The sequence below is a fragment of the Musca autumnalis genome, unplaced genomic scaffold (genome assembly GCF_047663935.1).
Source record: "Musca autumnalis isolate F117 unplaced genomic scaffold, ASM4766393v1 scaffold_5, whole genome shotgun sequence".
In the NCBI taxonomy this organism is placed as follows: Eukaryota; Metazoa; Arthropoda; class Insecta; order Diptera; family Muscidae; genus Musca; species Musca autumnalis.
In genome coordinates, this window is record NW_027412088.1 from 172,946,341 (window position 1) to 172,972,797 (window position 26,457).

The following is a 26,457-nucleotide window of genomic DNA, read 5'->3' on the forward strand; positions in this document are numbered from 1 at the left end:
GCGGACGAAGGCTGCTTCTATAGACCCTTTCGTAATGAAAGGGTGCTTCTATAGACCCTTCCTGAAAGAAAGGGTGCTTCTGTAGACCCTTCCTGGAAGAAAGGGTGCTTTTATAGACTCTCAAAGAAAGGGTGCTTCTATAGACCCCTTTTTAAAGAAAAGCTGCTTCTATAGACCCTTTCTGAAAGAAATGCTGCTGCTATAGACCCTTTCTGAAAGAAAGGCTGCTTTAATAGACCCTTTCTTAAAGAATGGGTGCTTCTATAGACCCTTTCATAAAGAATGGGTGCTCCTATAGACCCTTCCCGACAGAAAGGGTGCTTCTATAGACCCTTTCTGAAAGAAAGGCTGGTTCTATTGACCCTTTCTGAAAGAAAGGCTGCTTCAATAGACCCTTTCCGAAAGAAAGGGTGCTCCTTTAGACCCTTTCCGAAAGAAAGGGTGCTGCTTTAGACCTTTCCGAAAAAAAGGGTGCTCCTTTAGACTCTTTCCGAAAGAAAGCATGCTCCTTTAGATCCTTTCCCAAAGAAGGGGTGCTCCTTTAGACCCTTTCCGAAAGAAAGGTTGCTTCTTTAGACCCTTTCCGAAAGAAAGGGTGCTCCTTTAGACCCTTTCCGAAAGAAAGGCTGCTCCTTTAGACCCTTTCCGAAAGAAAGGGTGCTCCTTTAGACCCTTTCCAAAAGAAAGGGTGCTCCTTTAGACCCTTTCCGAAAGAAAGGGTGCTCCTTTAGATCCTTTCCGAAAGAAAGGGTGCTCCTTTAGACCCTTTCGGAAAGAAAGGCCTTTTTTAAAAAAGAAAAGGTGCTTCTATAGACCCTTTCTGAAAGAAAGGGTGCTTCTATAGACCCCTTCCGAAAGAAAGGGTGCTTCTATAGACTCCTTCTGAAAGAAAGAGTGCTTCTATAGACCCTTTCTGAAAGAATAGGTGCTTCTACAGACCCCTTCTGAAAGAAAGGGTGCTTCTATAGACCCTTTCGGAAAGAAAGGGTGCTTCTATAGACCCTTTCGGAAAGAAAGGTCTTTTCAGAAAGAAAAGGTGCTTCTGTAGACCCCTTCTGAACGAAAGGGTGCTTCTATAGACCCTTTCCGAAAGAAAAGGTGCTTCTATAGACCCCTTCTGAAAGAAAGGGTGCTTCTAGAGACCCCTTCTGAAAGAAAGGGTGCTTCTATAGACCCTTTCCGAAAGAAAACGTTCTTCAATAGACCCTTCCTGAAAGAAAGAGTGCTTCTGTAGACCCTTCCTGGAAGAAAGGGTGCTTCTGTAGACACTTTCTGAAAGAAAGGCTGCTCTATAGTCCCTTCCTGAAAGAAAGGGTGCTTCTGTAGACCCTTCCTGGAAGAAAGGCTGCTTCAATAGACCCTTCCTGAAAGAAAGGGTGCTTCTGTAGACCCTTCCTGGAAGAAAGGGTGCTTCTATAGACCCCTTCTGAAAGAAAGGGTGCTTCTATAGACCCCTTCTGAAAGAAAGGGTGCTTCTATAGACCCTTCCTGAAAGAAAGAGTGCTTCTGTAGACCCTTCCTGGAAGAAAGGGTGCTTCTGTAGACACTTTCTGAAAGAAAGGCTGCTTCTGTAGACCCTTCCTGAAAGAAAGGCTGCTTCTATAGACCCTTCCTGAAAGAAAGGCTGCTTCTATAGACCCTTCCTGAAAGAAAGGCTAATTCTATAGACCCTTTCTGAAAGAAAGGGTGCTTCTGTAGACCCTTCCTGAAAGAAAGGCTGCTTCTATAGACCCTTCCTGAAAGAAAGGCTAATTCTATAGACCCTTTCCGAAAGAAAGGGTGCTTCTTTAGACCCTTTCGAAAGAAAGGGTGCTTCTATAGATCCTTTCTGAAAGAAAGGGTGCTTCTATAGACCCTTTCCGAAAGAAAAGGTGCTTCTATAGACCCCTTCTGAAAGAAAGGGTGCTTCTATAGACCCCTTCTGAAAGAAAGGGTGCTTCTATAGACCCCTTCTGAAAGAAAGGGTGTTTCTATAGACCCCTTCTGAAAGAAAGGGTGCTTCTATAGACCACTTCTGAAAGAAAGGGTGCTTCTATAGACCACTTCTGAAAGAAAGGGCGCTTCTACAGACCCTTTCCGAAAGAAAGCGTGCTTCAATAGACCCTTCCTGAAAGAAAGAGTGCTTCTGTAGACCCTTCCTGGAAGAAAGGGTGCTTCTATAGACCACTTCTGAAAGAAAGGGCGCTTCTACAGACCCTTTCCGAAAGAAAGCGTGCTTCAATAGACCCTTCCTGGAAGAAAGGTTGCTTCTATAGACACGTTCTGAAAGAAAGGCTGCTTCTATAGACCTTTCCTGAAAGAAAGGGTGCTTCTGTAGACCCTTCCTGGAAGAAAGGCTGCTTCAATAGACCCTTCCTGAAAGAAAGGGTGCTTCTGTAGACCTTTCCTTGAAGAAAGGGTGCTTCTATAGACCCTTTCCGAAAGAAAGGCTGCTTCTATAGACCCTTTCCGAAAGAAAGGCTGCTTCTGTAGACCCTTTCTGAAAGAAAGCTGATTCTATAGACCTTTTTGAAAGAAAGGGTGCTTCTATAGACCCATTCTGAAAGAAAGGCTGCTTCTATAGACCCTTTCTGAAAGAAAGGCTGCTTCTGTAGACCCTTTCTGAAAGGAAACTGCTTCTATAGATCCTTTCTGAAAGAAAGGCTGTTCTATAGACCCTTTCTGAAAGAAAGGCTGCTTCTATAGACCCTTTCTGAACGAAAGGCTGCTTCGATAGGCCCTTTCTTAAAGAGTGGGTGCTTCTGTAGACCCTTCCTGGAAGAAAGAGTGCTTCTATAGACCCTTTCTTAAAGAATGGGTGCTTCTATAGACCCTTTCTTAAATAATGGGTGCTTCTATAGACGTTTTTATTTATTTATTTATTTATTTATTTATAAATTCCTGCACAACAAGATTAACATCTTATAATTTAAAGTGCAGGACTACAATTACAAAACATATCCATCTTAATTTAATATAAAAGTTTAACTTTAAAATAATTAAATGGTTACAATTGCAAAGTTTTAAAATAATTATCTTATCAATTGTGGATGGAAAGAATAGCAAAATTACATACATATATAATTTTATTTCAATGATTCCTGTTTCACAAAATACATATAAAGTTTTTTCTTGAAAATATACACATTGCTGACAGTTTGTAGGTCGTAAGGTAGTGTGTTCCAGAGACGTACGGTTCCGATAAAAAAATGCCAATCCGATACTTTGCTTCGGCGTTTGAGAGTATTTATCCTCTTTCCACGTTTAGATCTTGAAAATTGTAGTCTATTAAACAGATATGGTGGTTTCCGCTTGTAAATAATATTATGCAAATACAAAATAGCTTTAGTATGTAGAAAAGAGTTAAAACTAATTCCATAAAGAAGGCGCGAGTATTCGGAAATGTGCTGGGTTCTGCTCCGTCCAAAAACATAACGAGTAATACTATTAAAGCATATATTGAGTTTTTGCCTACTATCGGAATCACAATTGCTATAAAGTTCACAGCCATATATAAGACCAGGTACTAGAAATGTTTTAGCCAATAAACGTCGCATGTTAAAGGGGGTGAAAGAGTGTGTTAGCCATAAAGAGCGTAATTTTGAATAGGTTTGGCCAACAACCTGATTAATATGGTTTGACCAATTAAGTGTGGAATTAAAAGTTACCCCAAGATTTTTTGCATGCGATACTATTTCAATTTTTTGCTTGTTCACAAATATATTTATGTTTTCGGATTGAAGTGTTATTTTCTTCTGTATAATGAGACATTTGGATTTAGTAGGGTTCAAAAGAAGACCGTTTGCACTAGCCCACTTACAAACTCTGTCGAGATCAACGTTTAATTTATGAATGGATCTATCTAAATCGTTTAAGTTGGTGCTTAAGAAGATTTGCACGTCATCGGCGTACAAATGCACTTTACTGTGAATCAGCTGTTTGGGTAGATCATTTGCATAAGGGTGCTTCTGAAGCCCCTTTCTAGAAGAAAGGGTGTTTCTATAGACTGTTTTTGAAAGAAAGGCTGCTTCTATAGACCCTTTCTTAAAGAATGTGTGCTTCTATTGACCTTTTCTGAAAGAAAGGCTGCTTCTATAGACCCTTTCTTAAAGAATGGGTGCTTCTAAAGACCCTTCCCGACAGAAAGGGTGCTTCTATAGACCCTTTCTGAAAGAATGGGTGCTTCTATAGATTGATGACATTGTGCAAAACAGCTGCCAGCACGCGACACATGCCCGCACGACCCTCTGCACCTTTTCAACTGCCCTGCCAAACCCCCTCAATTAACTCCAGTAGATCTGTGGTTACATCCCATCGAAATAGCCACATTCCTAGAAGTGGATATAGACCCAGAGACAGATTAAGCTGAAAGAGGAACATACACACATATAAAATACTCTTACAACAAAATTTCTTCAAAATGTTAAGTTTTGTTAAGTTGTCGACCTTTGGCCGGTTATGGGCAGGTCGGCTACGTCAACAAAAGTACTCTCCATACGCTTTGAAACGATACCCACCAAGTAAGAATAGTAAAATGTTAAGACCGATATCTCAGGAAGTATGGACTTCCTCTTTCCATCTATCATCATCATACGTCTCTCACACACCATCATCATCTGCATGCACACATCACCATATAGCCACCAGTTACTCATCAGCATGATCTGCAGTCACACAACACCATATAGTCTCATCCACAACAAGCATCACATCATACTTTTATTACACACCATCTGCATGCACACCATATAGTCGCATCTACAATCACCTCGACCATAACCGACATCACATCCTACATCTCTTCCATCCATAACCGGAACACCTTTTCAACAATACACATAGCCACATTCTTCATCTACAAACAAATAGCCCAATTCACACACCATCACATCACAACAACATCATCATCTCTACAATACACATAATTCAATAGTCTGGATGATCACAATGGACCTCAAGGTCTCCGAGTGGAGTGGCTGCCAGCATGGCAGCTACGCATCCTAAACCTAAACTATGGACTTCCTCGGAAAAACGATGTATCGTTATGATCACCCTATGCTGAAAATTTCAGCTCGATCTAAGAGGTGCCCCTAAACGAGACATAGGGGTTGATTATCTACAGCAATTGTCGTTGCCAGTTGCCAAAATTACTTTATGTAAGGCAACTGAAGTTGCAAAACTCAGTTGACGAAGCGGCTATTTTTTTAGTAACCACCTATTTTCAGTTGCAGCGAACATTTTCAAAGAAACAAGAAGTAAAATAGAAGGAAAAATAAACATTTTCTTAACAATTGTTGATTCTTTGCATCATTAATTAATTGTGTGTATCAAAAATACGGTGAAAATAACGACAAAACAATAGTTTGAAATATTGTTGATAAGTTGAGTGCAAATCCAAACGTAGCCCGAGAAATTCGGCCAAAACAGATGAAGCGTGGACGTCCATTTCGGACAGTTTAAATCGACATGATCATCCAACACGAATACCACCTGAAGAGTGGCAGAGAGTCTGGATTCTCTTTAATGCGGTGGTGTTCAAAATATTTTGTGCATTAGTCTCTCTGAGCGACTCAAGTTTAGTGGAAATGTATAATCGACCCCTTGAGCTATTTGTCATTTATTTTACAGAATTTTAAAGAAATTAACGTTTTATTAAAACCTGTTAGATGTAGTAAATGCGTCTTTAATTGCATATCATGGTGGAATAAGAAGGTGTTACATCAAATCATGTAAAACGTCAAATTTTCTCACAATAATGCATTACTGTGAATTGCATGTTTACATTTTGTATGTGATTTTATTCACAATAATGCATTTTGACAACTGGTATGAAGATCAGCTGTTTTTGACGCTGTACCTGTTTTATTGTGACATGCTGCGTTTAGGCGTTTTTTTTCGATTTTTTTTCACACTTTCCAGCTCTGACGTCAACAAAAATAACAATTCTCTCATTTACTTCAAATATTCTCTTACAAAACGTACTATATTCTCTTTTGTCAAATATGACATCATCTTTTGTTTTTTTTCTAATTTGAATTTCATTTCGGCTGTGAAAATATATAGTTGTCTCTTTCACACTTCCCTACTTTTTGTTTTTGTTCCAAAACCAAGAGAGTATACAAAAACAAAATTTACTTTGAGAGAGAGACGTTACACATTTTTTGTTTGGCCAAGAAAAGACAACAAAAAATAGGCAAAGTAGAAACAGTCGAAAAGTAAAACAGAACGAACGAAGCACGTAAAAGAAATACAAATTTTCAGGATTCATTGTGCAAACAAACATTTTGAGAAAACGCGCCGCGAATGAAGTAAGCAAACAGTTACAGTTACACGAAAAATAAAAGTAAACACAAAAAATTGAGGAAGAAATTGCCGGTAAAAAAAAACGTTTAAAAATCCAACAATTCTTCCGATTTTCGTTGTTGTGGGTATGTGTTTTCATCTTCTCCAACAAGTTTTTTGGTTTTTCTAAAGTACTGTGTTGTTGCTGTAGTTATGACATAATCGGGCGTCGGTCTTTTTGATTTGTATATTCTCCAAAACACTAGAAAAAGAAGAAGCATTAGATTTTGTTAAACCAAATAACCCTAAAATACCTTTAAATGTGGACCTTTGAAACCTTTTAAGTGTTAAGGATATTGTTGGCAAGTGTGTTGTTTGTTGTTGGCTTTCGGTCTTTACTTCATTTGTTGTAGTTTATTAAAGTGTGCCGTTTTTCGGGTTTTTGTGGAATTATACCCGCTTTTCTTCTTCTCAGGCTGAGTGAGTGTTGTCTTCTTTTTTTGTGTTACCAATTTTTGATTTTTGGGCGTTGCTAGCCACATTATTCTAATGGAAGATGAAACGAAAGGGTTATTTGAAGGCAAATCATGGGTATTTTTGTTGATGAATCAATGAATAATAGTTGGGGGGTATAATATAAATAAATTATGAAATATTATAAATATAATTTAATACAAATATGACATTATTTTTAATCGAGAATAATTGAATTTTTTATTGATTCTTCTTTGGGCTGACTCCTCCATTAAAAAATCTCTTTGATTTGTTGACTTTTGTACTCTCTTTGGGGTTGTGTTGTCAATGTGGCGCTTTTCGTGTGGGGATAACATAATAAAACTAAGCAAAATGCTTTTAGGTGTCAACAAATGTAGTGTTATTGTAATAAAGTATTGATATTAACTGTTTTGATGATAAATTTCTTTATTTCTTCTATATATTCCAATAAGATAATAGGGATAGGTAATGGAAAGCAATAATCGATTTTTCGACTTTTCGATTTTGGTCTAAAACTAAAAATGCGATTTTTCGGTCTTGCGATTATTTCAGTTGTCTTAAAACTCGACTTTCGACTTTTCCATAACCGCAGAAAATCGATTATAATCGACTATTCGTCGATTTTCGAGTTTTCTTTTGAAACTGTAAAACCGCCAAAAGTGTAAAACCGCCAAGTCCACAATCTATGGGCAAACTCGAAAATCGATCACAAGATAATCGATTATGCGATTTTCCCTCCAGACAAAAGTCGACTACGATTTTTAGATTTTTGACTGCAAAAAGTCGATTAATCGATTAACCGAAAGTCGACTTACCTATCCCTATAAGATAATTTCTCATGAAGTCGTAAACATATTTGCCTAGTTGACATCACTGTTTTGTTTAGTGTTTTTGACATCTCTTTTTTTAACTCTCTTACCCTTTTGTTGAGCAATGACACATGCGCTCTCTCACCATTGTTTTTGTTTTATTTTCTTGAGCGGGTATTTTGTATTTTCGGGTTTCTCTTGCCTCAATTTGAATTTGACTGTCGTCTCGATTGCTCGTTGTTGTCGGTCCGCGAGTTTTGTGTGTACGTGTGTTAGAGCGCTTCATCTTGGAAGAAAATTGTTTCAAAAGAAAAATAGTGTGCATTTTGAATGACAGGCAACTACTAAAGCCGCCGATTAAACGAAAACTAAAAGGCCGAAAGAATTGTTAAAGAAATTAATTGAAAAAAGTAATATAATACAAAATAAATTAAACTAATAAAAGTGCAAAGTAAAATTTTATGTGAAAAAGACAAAAGGAAAAAAGATTTTTGTGCCACTTCTAATAAGCGAGTGATTCTTCTTTGCTCTTCTTTATTATACTATTTTCTCAGTGCGATTTCAATTCGTTTTTTTGTTTTTGCCTAAAATATAATAAAAAAATATTCACTAATTTATCCGTTTAATATAAAATATATTTCATACAGTTGAGAAAAGTATTTGTTGAAGAAGAATTTTGATCAAATATTCTTACTTTTGGTCTGGCTGCTGTTGTGTGTACTTTACTTTTTTATTAACGCCGCAAAAAAGCTATCGAAGCCATCATCCTCATCTCATATATACGCTAATACGTAAGAAAGAGATAGCAACGGTTATCACCCAGTAAACGGTAAGTTGTTAAGGCACGCTGCTGTCAAAAAAAGTAGAAAAAAAACAACGAAAACAAAAATCCAAGCACAGACAACATCAAAAACAAAATTCTCAATTTTTCTTTCACTCTTTACTCACGTATTCCACCAAAAAAGTTTTCTTGTGTGTGTGTTACGAATTTGATTATCTTCAAAAATAAAGGGAATTTTTGGTGTTGTTGTGAAGATGTTTTTGTATTTATCATCATCATTGTGATCACTTGATTACTTTTACAGACAGATCGGAGTATTTTGATGATGATGAATGATCATTTTATTTTGTCTTTCAATCGCCTTCAATCAGTCATTTTTGTTATATTTTCCACAATAGTTTAAAATCCTTTAAGAATTGACTGTAATGAGGAATAGTAAACATTGAATGCCGCATTATTCAGTTTGTTCTGGTAATGGATAAGGGAATTGGGAAACCTCACACTTCTTTTCACCTACAAACCAAGAATTTTGTTAGTTAAAAGTGCGAGGTGTAAATACAGTCTTATTATTACCGAATGACCTAAAATGCCTGTCATTAGCCGACCAGTTTGACTCGGCGGGTCGTTTTGCACCTAGACCCGTACCGAATGGGTTTCTTTTACTAAGATATTGGGGTCGCATTATACAATGATTTATGATCAATGTGACAAAACTGCAGAAACATCAGCTGTTATGTCAGTGAGAAATAGCGGACTTAGTAAAGAGTGTAGTCAAGTCTTTTGAATCAAAAATCGCTAACTTTTTGTACCATTTAAGTGAGTTGACAGTCCATAGCTAGTTAGTGGTACTTGGGCTCGTTTTACACGATACACCCGATCCTTACCGAATGTTTTGGATGTTTGGACAGAACTGATTTTTTGTTGCCATTCTCTCTCTACTACTAGCATAGGTTTACATTACAATGTTGCAACGTCACTTGAATAAAAAGCCGCTATATTTTTGTGCTTTGACAGTTCATAGGCAATGAGTAGTACTCGTATCCTTTTGCACTAGTAAACCCGACTTGACCCGAATGTGATTGACAACGTGATTTAAGATTCTTTGCTGATTAAATGAAAATAACTGCTGTTACTTCACTTGCGGAAATGACAGTTCGAAATATACATTTGGATAAAAGTGTGGTCAAGTCTTTTAGTTAAAAAAATCGCCAAAATTTATCATTTTTTGGTTTGAATTCTTTTTCGAGGCAAATTACACAAAATTTTCTTACATTTTTGGAAAATCTCGACATAATTTGTTGTAATTGGAATAAAATATTGCAAATAAACATCCGTAGTCTTAGAAAATTAGTGAAGTCAAGTTAACAAATCGGGAAATTTTGATACTGTCTTGCCCTTCCTCCAAGATTTTTTTTAGATTTGGAGAAAGAAAAATAAATATAATATTTGGGAATAGCACCGTTAATACTTTTAATGAAAAGTAGTTTTAACTATTCTTTAATGTATCAAGAGGCCGGGGGATCAGACGCACAGAGTTTGACAAGAGAGCGGAACGGATATGAAAGTCAGACTATTAATTTTAATAAGGAGTCAATGCAAACATTTTTTTGGAAATGCAGAATATTTAAATATTTAAATACGTTAATAGAAAAGCATTATTTACGCTGGGGCGACCTTTTCTGTACTGATTTAATTCTAGGTGAACGTTTTGAAGCCCCATGGACGACTAAATAACAAATTTCAGTAATTTTAACAGCATAACGAGGCTAAAGCCTTCAAAATACTGAAAATTAGGAGGTATCGTTCTAGGGGGGTATAAGAGTGCTTTGGTGTTTTTTTTATATTTTCCTATATATTAAAATAGCCAAACCCGATTACAAAAATTACAAAAAAAGTAATAAAATAAATTTAAAATAAAAAATCAAAAAAAAATTTTCAAATTTTTTTTTTTTCAAAAAATTAATATATTTATAATATGACCTTTTTTGTAAACGCTATGGTAACAATCCTGACCAACAAAAAGTAGGAAAAGCATTATGTTCGGTCGGGCCGAACTTTTTATACCCTCCACCACAAATTTCAGTCATTTCGGTGGATTAATGTGGCCACACCCGAAACAAACGGCTCAATTATTACAATCATTCATCAACAAATGCCTACGAATAATATGCCGCATATTTTGGCCTAACACAATCAGAAATACAGAGCTATGGTCCTTGACAAATGAAGAGCCTATATTGCGGCAATTATTAAGAAAGAAATGGAGTTGGATAGGCCACACTCTGCGCAAGCCTCAACACAGCATCCCAAGGATAGCCCTAGAATGGAACCCACAGGGCAGCCGACGTCCAGGCCGTCCAAGCAATACATGGCGAAGAACAACGATGAAGGAACTCGAAAAACAAAATAAATCATTCCATGACTTAAAATCATTGTGCCACAATAAACCTCTATATAAAACTCATGTAGAAGCCCTATGTTCCCAAGTGGAATAATAAAGGAAATAAAAAAAAAAAAAATGTGGCCACAACCTTCAAAATACCGAAAATCGGACGGTATCGTTCTATGGGGGCTATATGATGGCTTGGACATATATCTACAAATTTCTGGGGGAAAGTTTTATACACCCAACGAAGACTAAATACCAAATTTCAGCCATCTCGGTGTGATAATGAGACCTAAACCTTCAAAATACCGAAAATCGGGAGATATCGTCCTATGGGGGCTATATCAAAACGTGGACCTATGTAAAGATTTTATGGTAGAAATGTTTCGTAGCCTCTGGAAACACAAAATACAAAGTTACAACCGATTCTGTTGTCAAATGGGGCTTATGCTAAGTTTACATTTACGAAATCCACTCGATTTCAACTGTCAATTCCATAGCTCAAACGTCAAATGAAATCTCATCTGGATTTCATTTGACGTTTAACCTATGGATTTGACAGTTGAAATCGAGTATATTTCGTAAATGTAAACCAAGTATAATACATTGAAAATATTTAAAAATGACGCGTACTTTATATGGGCGTTATATAGGGGCTATACCAAAACGTGGACCTATATAAACCAACTTTGGTAGGAATGTTTTTTGGCTTCTGGAGACACTAAATACCAAATTACAACCAATTCGGTGGTAAAATGGGACAAGTGTCTTAAAAATTCCTTAAAACGACGACGCGTCACGCGTCATTTTGTTTGGGGGCTATACGAAAGCGTGGACCTACATAGCCCGCTTTCAATACCAAAAGTCCTACGTAAATATAATAGATTTTCCCAAAATTTCATCCACCTACGTCAATCCGTTCGGACGCTAGAGTGATTTCCACAGACGGACGGACATGGCTATATCGATGTAGAATTGCACGCTGATCAAGAATATATATAGTGTGTGGGGTCTTCAATGATTATTTCGAGTAGTTACAAACGTAGTGACAAACTTAATATACCCCCATCCTATGGTGGAGGGTATAAAAATGTCTATGAAATTTATCACCTCGGTCTCCTGCCTGCTTTCTGGGTTTTATATGCAAACTATAGGTTGGCAAACTATAGGTTGAACATACTGCATATCATAATTGATGTATACTTTTCAGCACCGTCGTAGCCAGAGTGGGGGAAATGCTAAAAATTTTTGTATATTTTATTTTGCAAAATTTCAAATTTTGTCCGTTGGAATATTTCTGGACTTTTGTATGTAAAAAACCTATTAAGAAACGAAACTCATTCATTTATGCATTTTGCGAGTAGAAAGTGCTGACAAAGTAACACTAATACTACGTTTCCATCCCTGGTGATGTATTTTCTTGTTTAAAGATTTGCCAATGTTAATTGTAAAAGCTCTAAATTGGCATCACTGCTAGAGGATTTGTTGACATTACACGCTGTAGCATTACAATAGTCTTGTAAATATGACTAATACTAAATTTCTATTATTGATGTAGTCATTGAGTTGAGATTTGCCAATACCAATAACAAAAGCTCTAAATTGTCATCACTGCTAGAGAATTTGTTGATATTACACCTTGTATTGTTGCCAAATTAACAGTAATACCAAGTTCCCGTCCCTGATGATGTTGTTCATTGAGTTGATATTCATAAATGTCAATAACAAAAGCTCGAAATTGGCATCACTGTTAGAAGATTTGTTGACAATGGGCGCTGTAGGATTGCCATTGTCAATAAAATGTTAAAAAGGATTTATAAGACATGGAAGGTAGCCTTTCTTGCAGAATATGAAAGTTTCATATTTTAAATGTAATTTAGTAAGGAAAGGGCTAATATAATAAAAAAGGCTAATAATGTAAAAAACTATTAAATGGAACCCACATATTTATGTATTTTGCGAGTAAAAAGTGCTGACAAAGTAACACTAATACTACGTTTCCATCCCTGGTGATGTATGTTCTTGTTTTAAGATTTGCCAATACCAATAACAAAAGCTCTAAATTGTCATTACTGCTAGAGAATTTGTTGATATTACACCTTGTATTGTTGCCTTGTTGCCAAATTAACAGTAATACCAAGTTCCCGTCCCTGATGATGTTGTTCATTGAGTTGATATTCATAACAAAAGCTCGAAATTGGCATCACTGTTAGATGATTTCTTGACTATGGGCGCTGTAGGATTGCCATTGTCAGTATAATGTTGTTAAAAAGGATTTATAAGACATGGAAGCTATTCTTGCGGAATATGCAATTGAAAGTCTTACATTTTACATGGAATTTAGTAAGAAAAGGGCAAATAATATAAAAAAGAGTCTTGCAGCTGTGCCAAATGTTAAAAATCTTTACAATTACTAGAGAATTCGAATATTAAAAGTAAATAAAATGAAATTGATATAAAATAAAATAGATGCCTGGCAGTAAAAACGAATTAAGCTATTATGGTACGTTTATATATAACCAGATTTAACAAACTCACTGGGTTTCAAATGTCAATTCCTTTGCGTATATGTCAAATAAATTCTCATTAAGAAGGTTAACCCTGCAAAAGGTTATAATATAAACATTGCCTTACATGAGTTGGTGGTTATTTAAGTACTATTATCTTTGCAACTAAACACTTACAGTTTTCTTTCAGAATCTAATTTCAAATCGACTTATTTGACAAATAAAATATACGATGGTTAGAATTATCTTTTTTTTTTTTGGTAAAATAGAAAATAATTATGTAAAACTTTTAGCGATAATACAAATAACTGTTTTTGTCATCTAAAATATTGTATAATACATATATTGAAGGACGGTTATTAAAAATATGGGGGCAACTAATAAAATTGGTTAAAACAAGTTAACAGAGAGCCAGCCACTTCACTTCAAAGACGTCGTTGGGCTATGGATGTTATGAGCTTTATTTGCTCATTTTAAAATGATAAGATAAGATAGAATTTTAAAATATTTTCTCTATACCCCCGTCCCTTTAAACGCAAATGTTAACGTCATTTAAATGATTCAATACTTTTCTTAAAAAATATGTCAACACTTATCTTTTCTTGTTAATATAAAAATTCTTGAAATATTAATAAAACCTAATGGAACCTGTGGAGAAAAGTAGCGGTTATTTTATAGAAAGTTGTATTATACAATTGTAAACAGTTACTCTAGAGTTTCCTATGCCGCAAATAAGTAAAAAAGGTGTGTGTGGAAAACTTAACAGAAAAAACTCCTTAAAGATTTAGGTTGCAAGCCAGAAAAAAAAAGTACATAAAAAAACATAATCACAATAACAAATGAAAGTGGGAGCGGCATTAAATTATATACTACCACCAACGTGCAACCAACCATCCGACACACAAAAGTAGCAGCAGCAGTAAGCAAGCACCATCCAACAAAGCCACTAGCAAGTTATTCAAAAAAAGTAGCATTCATCACCACTGCAAGCGGCAGCAGCAGCACCTTCACTTGCAATAACAACGATAGTCATAATCACTAATAGCGGTAAACATTTATTATGTTATTCACTTTTTTTCTCTTAATAAAAAAAGAAAATTAATAAAATGGAAGGAACGAAGAAATTCAAGCAGTATATTTATGTTATGTAGAAAAGCAATAGTTTGTGGTGATTCACAACCAAATAGAAGGCCAAAATGAAAATATAAGAAAAATAAGCATACATAAGTTTATTTGTGTAAACAAACTGCAGTTGGTAACACCGCAACTACGCCCCCTTTTTTGATAATAACAAAAAAAAAATTGTTTATTCATTATTAATATTATTTCGAATTTGGAAACAACATATTCATAAATGGAGTCTGTGAAGACAGATCGATCGATTCTGCTAGTAGTGATTTTTGTTGAAATTAGTTTTTGAACAATTTTCTTGCAGATTTAATAAGGCAAATATTTTACACCATTAGATACAAATAACATATACAAAAACCGCAAAATTTGCATTATAATTCAACTTATTTGTTGATTTTTTTACAAATAAATGTCTTTGTTCTTTTAAAATCTGTAAGAACGTCATCAAATTTAGGAGTTTTAAAGTTAGCAAAATCGCCAAATTGACATCATTGTTTGTAAAATCCCTCTCTTGACCCGTGAAAATTTTGTTATGAGTTGCAAAACTTTTTGTCGATTAATTATCAGTTTTTTCTTTCGACCAAAGTTGTCAAATTTCAGAGATTATGAAAATCGCCAAATTGACCCCACATCTAAGAAATGTTCATAAATCTCTATTGTTACACAGGTTGAAATTTTAGCGTTCCAAGATCTATTTGATAGATAAAAAATCGCCAACTTGGGACTACTAGACATCACTAGAAATGTTTACCGACTGACATAACTGTAGGTTTACCAAATTTGATTGATTTATGATATTGCAAATATTTTTGAAACTGCAAAATTCGAAATTGACTTCACTTAAGGAGGTTCACAGTCTTCTGTCGCTAGAAAACTCCTGTATTTGACCGTGAAAAAGGTGTTGTACTATGTACCCGTCAATGACAAATTATTTCACAAAGGTACCCATTGTACGTAACAATCGCCAAGTTGGCATTAATGTTTGCACTTTGACAATCCATTATTATAATCAAGAAAATATATAATTTTAGTGACTTTTAAAGAAAACAAGTAAGAAGAGCGTTAAGTTCGGCTGGGCCGAACTTGTTATACCCTGTAATACAAAATTTCAGCAATTTCGGTAAAACAATGTGAAGCACCGGGGGTATTTTAAAACTTCGATCTATACCGACAAATATCTGACGGAAAGTTTTTAGACTCAAAGAAAATTCAATACTAAATTTCAGCCATTTTTTCAATATTGAAGCAACAATCTTCAAAATACCGCAAATTGGGAGGTACCGTTCTATGGGGGCTACATGAAGGCGTGGACCTATACGACAAATTTAAAGAGGAAAGTTTAAAACCCCCAAACGATGTCTAAATACCAAATTTCAGCCATTTCGGAGGAAAGTTGAGGCCACAACCTTCAAAACACCGAAAATTAGGAGTTACCGTTCTACGGGGGCTACATGAAGGCGTGGATCTATACCAACAAATGTATAGGGGGAAGTTGTATACCCCCTAACAAAGGCTATATACCGAAATTCAGCCATTTCGGTGGAATATTGAGGCCACCACGTTCAAAATACCGAAAATCGAGAGTTACCGTTCTATGGGGGCTATATGAAGGCGTGGACCGATACCGACAAAATTCTGGGGGAACGTTTTGTATCCTTAAAGAAGACTAAGTTCCAAATTTCAGCCATTTCGGTGTGATAATGAATTTAAAACCTTCAAAATACCGAAAATCGGGAGGTACCGTTCTATGGGGGCTATATGAAGGCATGGCCCGATATCGACAAAATTTTGGCAGAAATTAAAATACCCACAACGAAGACTAAGTACCAAATTTCAGCCATTTCGGTGTGATAATGAAGCTAATACCTTCAAAATACCGAAAATCGGGTGGTACCGTTATGTATGAGGTCTCCGACGAATATTTCGATGTGTTACAAACGGAATAACAAATTTAATTATACCCACCCTCCATATGGTGGAGGGTATAAAAATTCATTAGTCGTAATTATTTTATATGTTTAACGACCAAGAAATCACAAAGTGGGCATCACTGCTTAAAAAAATATCCCGTCATAGTCACATTTTGCCTAATGTCAACATGGTCAAATGATTTCACAAAAGTACCCATCCTTGGTACCCATTGTACGTAAAAATCGTCAAGTTGGCATTATTCTTTGCGCTTTGATTAATATAATTAAGAAGGTATATAATTTTAGTCACTTTTAAACAAAAAAAAGTTATTGGTTGTAATTATTTTGTATGTTTAACGACCCAGAAATCGCTAAATTGGCATCACTCCTTGAAAAATGTCCCGTCATAATTATGAAGTTTCACATTTCGTGTAATATAAACAAGAACAAATAATTTCACAAATGTATTCATGTATTGTACTTGAAAAATCGCCAAGATGGCAATATTGCTGGCACATCATCTGACATTTCAATAATGTGATCACAAAATATAAAATGTTATTGGCTTTTTAATGTAAAAAATCGATTAGTTGCCATCAATTTTTGAAGTGTAATGATCCAGAAATCACCAAGTTAACATCACTGCTTGAGAAGCGTCTCGTCATAGTTATGAAGTTTCACATTTAGTGTAATATAAAAAAGGACAAGGTACTCATTGTACCTAAAAATCGCCAAGTTGTCATTATTGTTGGCAGATCACCTGATATTTCATTATTATAATCAAGAAAAAATAAAATGCTGGTGGTTTTTAATGTAAAAATACATTAGTTGTCACCACTTTATGAAGTTAAATGACAAGAAATCGCTAAATTGACATCACTGTTCGAAAAATGTCCCGTCATCGTGATGAAGTTTGACATTTTGTCTCAAATGAACAAAGGCAATAGATTTTACAAATGTACCCATTGTACGTAAAAATCGCCAAGTTGGCATTATTGTTGGCAGATCACGTGAAATTTCATTATTATAAAAAAGAAGAAAATAAAATTTTAGTGGTTTTTAATGTAAAAATCCATTAGTTGTCACCACTTTATGAAGTTAAATGACAAGAAATCGCTAAATTGACATCACTGTTCGTAAAATGTCCCGTCATCGTTATGAAGTTTGACGTTTTGTCTCAAATGAACAAAGACAATAGATTTCACAAAGGTACCCATTGTATCTAAAAATCTCCAAGTTGTCATTATTGTTGGCAGATCACCTGAAATTTCATTATTATAAACAAGAAGAAAATAAAATTTTAGTGGGTTTTAATGTAAAAAATCGGTTAGTTGTCATCACTTTTAGAAGTTTGATGAACCAGAAATCACAAAGTTGTCATCACTGCTTGTGAAGTTACTTGTCATAGTTATGAAGTTTACTCTTGACATTTTTCACATTAACAAGGGATTCAAAAACGGTACTACACAGGATTTTTCTGGACAAGAAAAAGATAGAGGTCGAGGTCAATTTTGTGCCATTTCTACTATTGGGGGAATTTAGTCTCTCTCTCTCTCTCCTCTCGCTCATGTATAAAACTTTCAATGTCAATAAAGCGCGTCACGTACCAAATGGATTTCGTTCATATTTGTCGTCGTATCTTTCATCTTATTTTGTTTTGTCTATAAAATTTCATGTGACAAATTATATTTTCTGTCACTAATGAAAACATTTCAGCAAATATATCACCCTACTCTCTCGATTCGTAATGTTAATGTGCACGCCCACCCTCAATGCGTTTCTTTATGGAGAAAATTTCGCAAACACTTGAGGCAAAATTATTATATTATTAAATAATGTATTTTTATAATAAAACATTTAGAATATATAAAGTTTTTATATGGCATTCCGTTTTTTTTTTCGAGTCTATGATTGCCAACAAACTGTTATACCGATCAGCTGTTAATGCAATTGCATGTGTTGTGATTTTTGCAACCTCTCTCTATATTCTCTTATCATTGAACAGTTATTTCATGGCGTAAAACGGTTCAACAGCATTGTGAGAATACAGGAGTAACGGAATGCCAGGGTTGGAAACTGTAATTTTTTTTGCGGCTAATGTATCGTACGTTTACACATAGCTGGATATAATAAATCGTCTTGATTTCAATTGCCAATTCCTTTGCGTATATGTCAAATAAATAAAGAACATTATCGTCAAAAAGCGCAAATGTAAACATGGTGTAACTTTAATAAGCTGTTATCTTGATCAGCTGCTAATAAAGTTGGACTCCTTTGACAACCGCTATTCATTATCATTTCAACGTAAAAAATTGTTCTCTTGTTATTAAAAATATAACGGATTTTCAGGGAGATTGTAAAATGCAATACAACAGTGTTGCAAACTTTATTGGTAAAAGCGCGCTCACATTGGTAGGGTAAGTGCTCCTATCTCCGGCATGTACCAGTAGTCGGCATCTTTCGTATTTGAGTTTAAATAACTCAAAATTTCTGTAACAAAATATGAAAATAATATCAAAAAGGCTTTAACAATACTCTCAGCTAACTATGTGTAAAATTTCATTGAGCTAAGACCATTTATTATATCGAAATTTAGCTTTTTGTTAGTGAGCGTTTTTCACCACAACCGAAAATGCATGTCTCTTAAGAAAAAATTAGTGGATACGTCAACATAATAATGTCTGTAATTATATTAAAATTTAAAAAACTTTTACAAAATTGTTGTTGTTTTCGTAAAGAATAGTCAAAAGAACACTTTAGAAAAATAAATTATTAAAAAATTATTTTAATTCTGGCCTTTTTGCCGATGCCGACTTTAGGGACAACAAAATGTAAAGTTTGCCAGAAGTCGGCATGGGGTGAAAAACACCCGATTTGTCCGTTATTTTTAGCTCAAAATTGTACAAAAATGTTAAATAAGTACTTTAAAGTCTAATTAATAAAAATAGTTTGATTAAAATAATGATTTTTTAGTGATTTAGGCATGGTTTGAAGTGCGTACATTTGTGTCATGCCGGCAATTGGGTAATAGTTGCCGACTATAGCACCAAATAATTTATTTAAGCAATATATTTACAATTGTTTTACTTTTATGATGTAAAATTATTTGAAATATGAACTAATACTGTAGATACTACTGACCTTTCAAGTAATTTCGTTTATGTTAAAAACAAATATAAAACTAACAATTTTAAATGAATTCTAAATGTTAACAAAATCTTTATTTTATTTATTTTTTAAAAGCAATATCGGTTGAAATATGTATTATTTGTGTAAAAGTATGCTTTTTGTTATTTAAAATAATAAAAAAGAACATTTATATACAAAAATGCAAGGTGCCGACTATTGGAACATGTGATGCCGACTATTGGAAAATGGTGCCGACTACTAGCAAAAAAGCACTATTCTTATAAATTCGCAAATTTCACAAGTTTTAAAAGAAATAATTCAAAATTTCTTTATGTCATCGGAAAGTAAACTAAATTTCGAAGCAAATAAGCTTTATTGCATTGCAATTGGCCAAATTGTGTCGGAATGGCGAAGGATTGAAGTTAGGCAAACTCTTAAAGTGCCGACTATTGGTGCACTTACCCTATTTAAAGAAATAAAATTTTTCTCAACTTTTAACATAAAGATGCTATCAAAATAACATCACTATTGCAAAAGTGACATACAAAATTGAGATTTTTCACCTTAAATCCATTATTAACGCGCTATGGATTATAAAATTTAAAAAAAATGTTCACCATTAAATGTTTGTTATTTTCGAACAAAACAATAGAGTACACAAGAAATTCGTTATGCACCACCAACCATAGATGATGGTTTATGCGGTTTTTGATTTTATTACGGTTTTTTGTGAATTTGCTTTTTTCCAAATCCAAAATCTTTTCACTTATTTTTATTATTTTCAACAGTTGACTTTTTAATAGCAACATACAACGGACGAGAACAAAAATAACATAGCCAACCAAAGCAATAATAATTTCATGCGTGGGTGCTGATTTTTTGCTTTCCATTTTTTTTGTTTGTTTTATTCTTTCCCATACCTAGCTGGCTGGCTGCCTGTCTATGTGTGTGAAAACATAATACAAAATATATTCATTTGTGGAATCTTTGGGCGAAATTAAACAGCACAGAATGATGATGACGATGTATTATAGAGAAGTGGTGATGATGATTATGATTTGTTTTACGTTGATGAATAACTTTGTAGTGGATGGTTTGTTTGACCAAAAATGTATGAATCAACCTCATTTTGTTTGTATTTCAAGTTTATATAGGTGGGTTATTTTTCTTCTTTCTATGCTAAATTTGAAGTGATATTTCTTTTTTCTTCATTTTAACCTTAAGGCATTGACATAGATTTTGATAGATGGGAAGTGGGAAAAATTCTGTGTCGAATATTTTACAACATTAGATCCAAATAACTTAACTTACAAAATCACAAAGTTTGCATCATTGCTGAACTGTTAGGAAGATTTTCTATAAATAAAAGACTGTGTCGAAGGTTTTTTATTAAAATCTTTAAAAATGCCTCCATTTGTTAGTATATTCAAGAGTTCTATAGTTAGCAAAATCGCCATGTTGACATCATTTTTTGTAAAATCCGTTTCTTGACGCTTCACAATTTGTAATGAGTTGCAAAAGTTCGTGGCGATTAATTATCAGTCCTTTCTCTAGTCCCAAATCGTTTCAATTGGTGCCGACGAATAATGGCCTCGTGGAGGATTTCTGTAATGATGAACAGAGAATGTAATGTTAATATACTCGTAAAGTTGTCACCACTGTTAGAGATATGTTTGAATAGTTTAGAAGATATTTTTGAATTATCTTAAAACGAATTTTAATTTGTTCGTTTGACTTTTTATAGAAAAATCGTTTGTGTACAGATATGGAAATTACTTTAAAAACTTTTATTTTCATCATAATTGCTGCTTTATTGCAACTAGTTACCTAATATGTACATAAAAAGGACTAATGATTACACAAACGTGCCCGTTGTACTTAAAAAATCACCAGGTTGGCATTATTGTATGCACGTCATTTGACATTTCATTAATATTTGCAAGAAAATGTAACAGTTTTTGTTGTTTTTAATGTAAAAAATCTCTTGTTTGTCATCACTTTTAGAAGTTTTAAAGCACCAAAATCACCAAGTTGACAACACTGATTGAAATATGTCCCTTTATAGCAGCCCTGTAGTGGGATTCTTTAACGCATTTTTTTTGGTTATCGACAAAAATCGGAAAAATCGGTAATTACCGATAGCAACAGTGTTTCCAACTTTTATTCATTCTTTTCATTCATAAATTTGCGTTCATTCATAAATTTTACCCAGGGTTTCGGAGTCGGAGTCGGAGTCGGAGTCTACGAGTCGGAGTCGAGCAATTTTGCTGGAGTCGGAGTCGGAGTCTGAGTCGAAAAAAATAACTCGACTCCGACTCCGGGCAAATTTTTTTCCACGTTATAGAAATATAACATTAAATTTGGAACAAGAACATTATTTTTAAATCATTATTTATTTTAAAAGAAAGGTATAAGAAAATATATATGCAAATTATATTTTATACTAAGTAAAATGAAATTTCACAGGATATTTACTATCCTCTGAGATCGAATTAAGATTGGACTCTTAACTTCTTTCGTCAGATTTCTTACTGGTCTTCTCACAAAGGTCTACTGGTATTCTCATCTTGTTTTGAATGAGAAATCATCCTTGTCTTCTATTAAAGACACTGTGGTCTCTATGGGAAATCTTAGTGAATACCCTGTGACACAAAATGAAAGTTATGATCTGGGGGAGGACAATTCCTTTTGTGAATGATATCCCCAATTGAGAACCTCAAATGATCCCATAGGATTCATTATATAATCAATGAGGGCTTTAGATGGAGACATTCAAATAACATGTGTATCCGAGTTTTCTACGCAATTAATTGCATATACGAAATTCAATGAAATACATAATCATAAAGTTTTCATGAGAAAGGATCCGTTAAAAGTGATACAGGACAATGAAATGACATGACATTACAATGTCGATTTCTTGTCCTAGTGGACCGACCCTACATAAAATTTTTCTAGCAACATTTTTGTAGAATATTTTCATGTACGAAATCTCATCGTTTGCTAATTTTTCAGTTCCAAAAAAACATCCATCTGCCTACGTGCTGAGTGGTGTACACAATATATCTCAAATATTTCAATAAAATTATCCACTCCACCCACACCAAAATTCAAAATGTGAGCGCTGAATTTTAGTTTTTTCTGAAATTTACAAATGGGGATCACCCCTTAATCCCTATTTGTAAATTTCAGAAAAAAGCATATGATATGTGGTCAAATTTTTAAAGTCGATCGGAACAATAATGCCTCAGAATAAGCGTTGGATGGGAACAATTTATTTAATTTTGTATGCAGCATATAAACTGTGTTTTTCTCGAAATCGGCCACAAAAATATATGACAATTGGTTTATTAGTTGTCGAGATAGAGTGGGCACCGCAAAATGCTTTAATAAAAACAGGGTTTCGTAGACGGCCTCAAAACTTCGTAATATTTTTCTCTTTCAGATGAAGAAAAAAATCTGCAAAAAAGATACGTAGTTTTTCTCGAAAAACAATTATGAAAAATGGCTTTTATTGAGCTTTACAACTTGGGGTCTCCTTGTAAGGCTAAGCACTCTAAAATGTTGGCTTACATCCAGTTTGAAACTTAGTCGTGAATTGCTTATAGTTTTTATTGCATGTAGTCCTTACGACTTGTATTGCCCCATCATTTTCACATATTTTGAAAGCTTAAAGATTTTCTCACGCGAAAGAATTCCGCCCAGAATATACTAGTGCAACAAATGGAAAACTGACAAAAACTTTCGAACTTTGCTATATTTCAATGTAAGATTATTCAGAAACAGTAATGAATATGTAAGGAAATTAGGACATTAGCCTATATAGGCCAAAATATAGGAAAATATTAAAAATTTGTGCACATTTTATTCATTTTTAGTGATATAGGAATTCACTCTCGGAGTCGACCCGGAGTCTGAGTCGGAGTCGGAGTCGTGAAAAAAACTCGCCTGGAGTCGGAGTCGGAGTCGAGCCAAAAATACCTCGACTCCGAAACCCTGATTTTACCGACCTTTGTCGGTGACCAAAAAATGCGTTAGAGAATCCCACTATTGCTCAGAACGGTGGCATTATTGTTGGCACATCATTTGGCATTTGCCTAATATAATGAAGAATATATAATAATTTTTTGTGGTTTTTAATAGAAAAAAAAAAACGATTTGTTATCATTACTTGTAGAAACGTAAAGGATGAAAAATCGCCAAGATGGCATCACTGTTTGGCAATAACTCGCCATAGTTGAGGAGTGTTTTTATTCTTTACATTTTCGCATTAAACGGACTTTTTTAACTAAGTAAGGAGCAGGGATGCCAACTGTTCCGAAGTAAAAATCGCTACAGCCACATACGCACCATAGGTCTGTAGCGATTTTTTCTTTAAAACTGTTGACATTCCTGTTTAAACAGTGGTTTTTGTACGTCAAAAATCACAAGTAGCGGGAAAACCACCAACTTGGCACCCCTGGTAAGGAGTGTAAAATTCGTAAGTGACCTGAAAATGAATTGTTGACAAATGTCAAGTTGGCATCACTGTCGGCGAAAAGAACTCAATCGAAAAGAACACAATTAACGGGAATTATCGTCAAATACAAGTTTATAGTACGTTTATATATAACCGGATTTAACAAACCCAATGGGTTTCAAATGTCAATTCCATTGCGTATATTTCAAATAAATCCTCATAAAGTGGGTTAACCCTGCAAAAAGCTATAATATAAACATGTCCTTATATTTCAGTATACTAACTCTTATGCCACACAATGCAACTTTTACATGCGGAATTTCATAGTTTTTGGGAGAGAACGGAGGTGAAGTAGCTTCTTTCTCTTTTCTCACCCATAAATTCAAAAAAGTTTCGTATTAACACGCGGACGTGAATGCTATAGCATTCATTTGCAAAGTCAATTTTTTGTCATTTACTTCTATACAATCGTACGTTTTTGCGATTAAAGTACATAGTACTATTAATTTTATCAATATACATAATATAATAAATAAAAAATTGTAATAGGACTAATAATTATTTAATAAATACAAAAAAACTAACTTCTGAAAAAAAATTGGGTGTCCGCGAACGTGTTAAAGTTTCTACGTGTAACATAAGTGTCTAATTGCAGGAAAAACGTCTCATATTGAAAGTTTCATATGAAATAAATGTGATTTTACATGTAAAGTTGACATCACTTTCAGTGTTATTGCCACTAAACAAGAATTGTCCTCTATATGATGGCAACCCTATCACCCTCTCCTCTTTACTTCGAGACTCGTTACAGTTATTTTGTAGTTTTTTTTTTTTTACTGTTAAGATGTCTGGTGCCAAAAGTTTAAGACGTCTCTTTCCTGATTAGCCGACAATTATCAATGACCAACCAACCAAGCAATAATAACAACTGCTTCTTCTTCTTTCTTCTTCTGACTGATTTGCATCCACTTAAAGTCTCGGTTCATGATTTGCGCCCTCCATTATTATATTTTTACTGTTGCCTGCCTGCACATGCACTAAACGTCATGGCAATTGTATGCCTTTTCAATGGTTTTCTGTTGTAGGTTTTTTGTTGTTCCATACAATAATTTCCTTCCGGTTTGTTTTTTGCTGAGTTCTAGAGCACTTTTGCATAAATTACAACACTATAATGGAACTTGTGGACACTTCTACACTATTGCCCAGCACTCACTCATGGTTTCATTATAATGACAAACAAGCAAAGGGGGGTAATGGGAGAAAGACTTTTAATCGGGCCCTATAAACGAAACGACACGGTAGTTGTCATACATTCGGAGTGGTTAACACAATTGTGACATCTATTGTAGGTACCTCATTCTCAGAGTTAAATACAAAGGTTATGGCAAAGTGATGTGTACAAACGACGGAGACCAAACCGACCATCATTCGCACCATTCGTACCATTCGTGTGTGTTACTCTTTGCATATTTTAAACGAGTACTACATGGATAGCTAGAAGAAGAATTATGGCAAAACACATCACTTTTTTTTAACTAAATATAAAAGTATGACGTCATAAGGCATGTTTTATGTTTGATTAGTCGTGTATATTAAGGCAGAACTTGCCGGCCATTCAATTTGGTATCATGAAAACATATCAAAAGATAATGGTTTGTTTAACTTTGTTCGCTCATTTTTGTTTTTGTTTTTTTTTTTAATTCTTCGTGTTGCGTGTGGTGAGTGTTTTCATATGTTTGTGTTAACACGATCGATCGCACAAATACGATAAGCCAAGCAACAAAAGTAAACATATCTCTCCAACCTAAACAGGCCAAAAGTAAGCATTGCCTGACGCCTCGACTGCCTGCCTACCCTGTTTGGCATATAAAAAATACTCTTACCACAAATTCATGGCAAATACAAATAAAATTTCATGCAGAGTGGATTTTTATCTTGAAAAAAAATCGTTTTTTCTTTTTTTATTGGATTCTATCAATATGTATTGATATAAAAATTGCTTGGATTGCATAATATTCTATGGAAAAAAGGAAGGAAGGCAAAAAAAAAGTAAATATCATCATTCATTGGTTAAATAATATAAATAACAAGGGAGGTGTAATAAATTTGGTAAATTATTTACCTATTAATAATTATTTCACAGTTTCATTGAGGGGAAAAGAAATCCTTTGTGAATGAAGAAAATGTTATTCGCGAAAAGCCAAAGTCTCTTAACATTGTAAACAAACCTCCAAACAGGATTGTTTTTATTGGCAAACCTAAAAAAATGCGCTCCATAGCCAAAAAATGCACGGTTAATGGAACTTAATGGTTGATAAATAAAAACTGGAGGGGAATGCTAGAAAAATAAGGAGATTTTGGACACTAAATATTCAATACATATATGGTCTGTTCCTTTACGTGCAAGAATCTTCAATTTTTAGCACCTTTTACTCGAAAAGCGTTCCTTTACTTCAGACACAATACAATCCATATGGGAGCAGTTTATATTTTTTACTACTTGTACCGGTTTTACCATTTTCAAAAGTAAAGGAACATACCAATCAATTAATACTTGATATACCGAACTTTTAGAGAGGAAACATGCGT

General features: G+C 34.4%; 1 protein-coding gene and 1 long non-coding RNA gene across 34 annotated transcripts in view; one reads left to right on the forward strand and one right to left on the reverse strand.

The window, feature by feature from the left end:
- The first annotated feature begins 6,163 nt into the window (after window positions 1–6,163).
- Window positions 6,164–26,457, forward strand: part of hts (adducin 1-like protein hts) — a 123,481-nt gene continuing 103,187 nt past the window's right edge. For 7 of the 33 annotated variants that reach the window (XM_073988425.1, XM_073988427.1, XM_073988396.1 and 4 more), the window contains exons 1-2: window positions 6,176–6,407; window positions 8,213–8,394. The gene's annotated coding sequence lies outside the window, so the exon portion shown is untranslated. Of the gene's footprint in view, window positions 6,408–6,576; window positions 6,742–7,741; window positions 8,395–26,457 lie in introns of those variants that run through there. The other 26 variants (XM_073988406.1, XM_073988399.1, XM_073988419.1 and 23 more) reach the window with 12 other exon arrangements.
- On the reverse strand, window positions 6,386–7,807 carry LOC141404738 (uncharacterized). Its single transcript, XR_012413072.1, has 3 exons — window positions 7,676–7,807; window positions 6,576–6,807; window positions 6,386–6,523 (listed from the first exon to the last, which is right to left on the reverse strand). It is a non-coding gene; the product is annotated as an uncharacterized lncRNA (long non-coding RNA).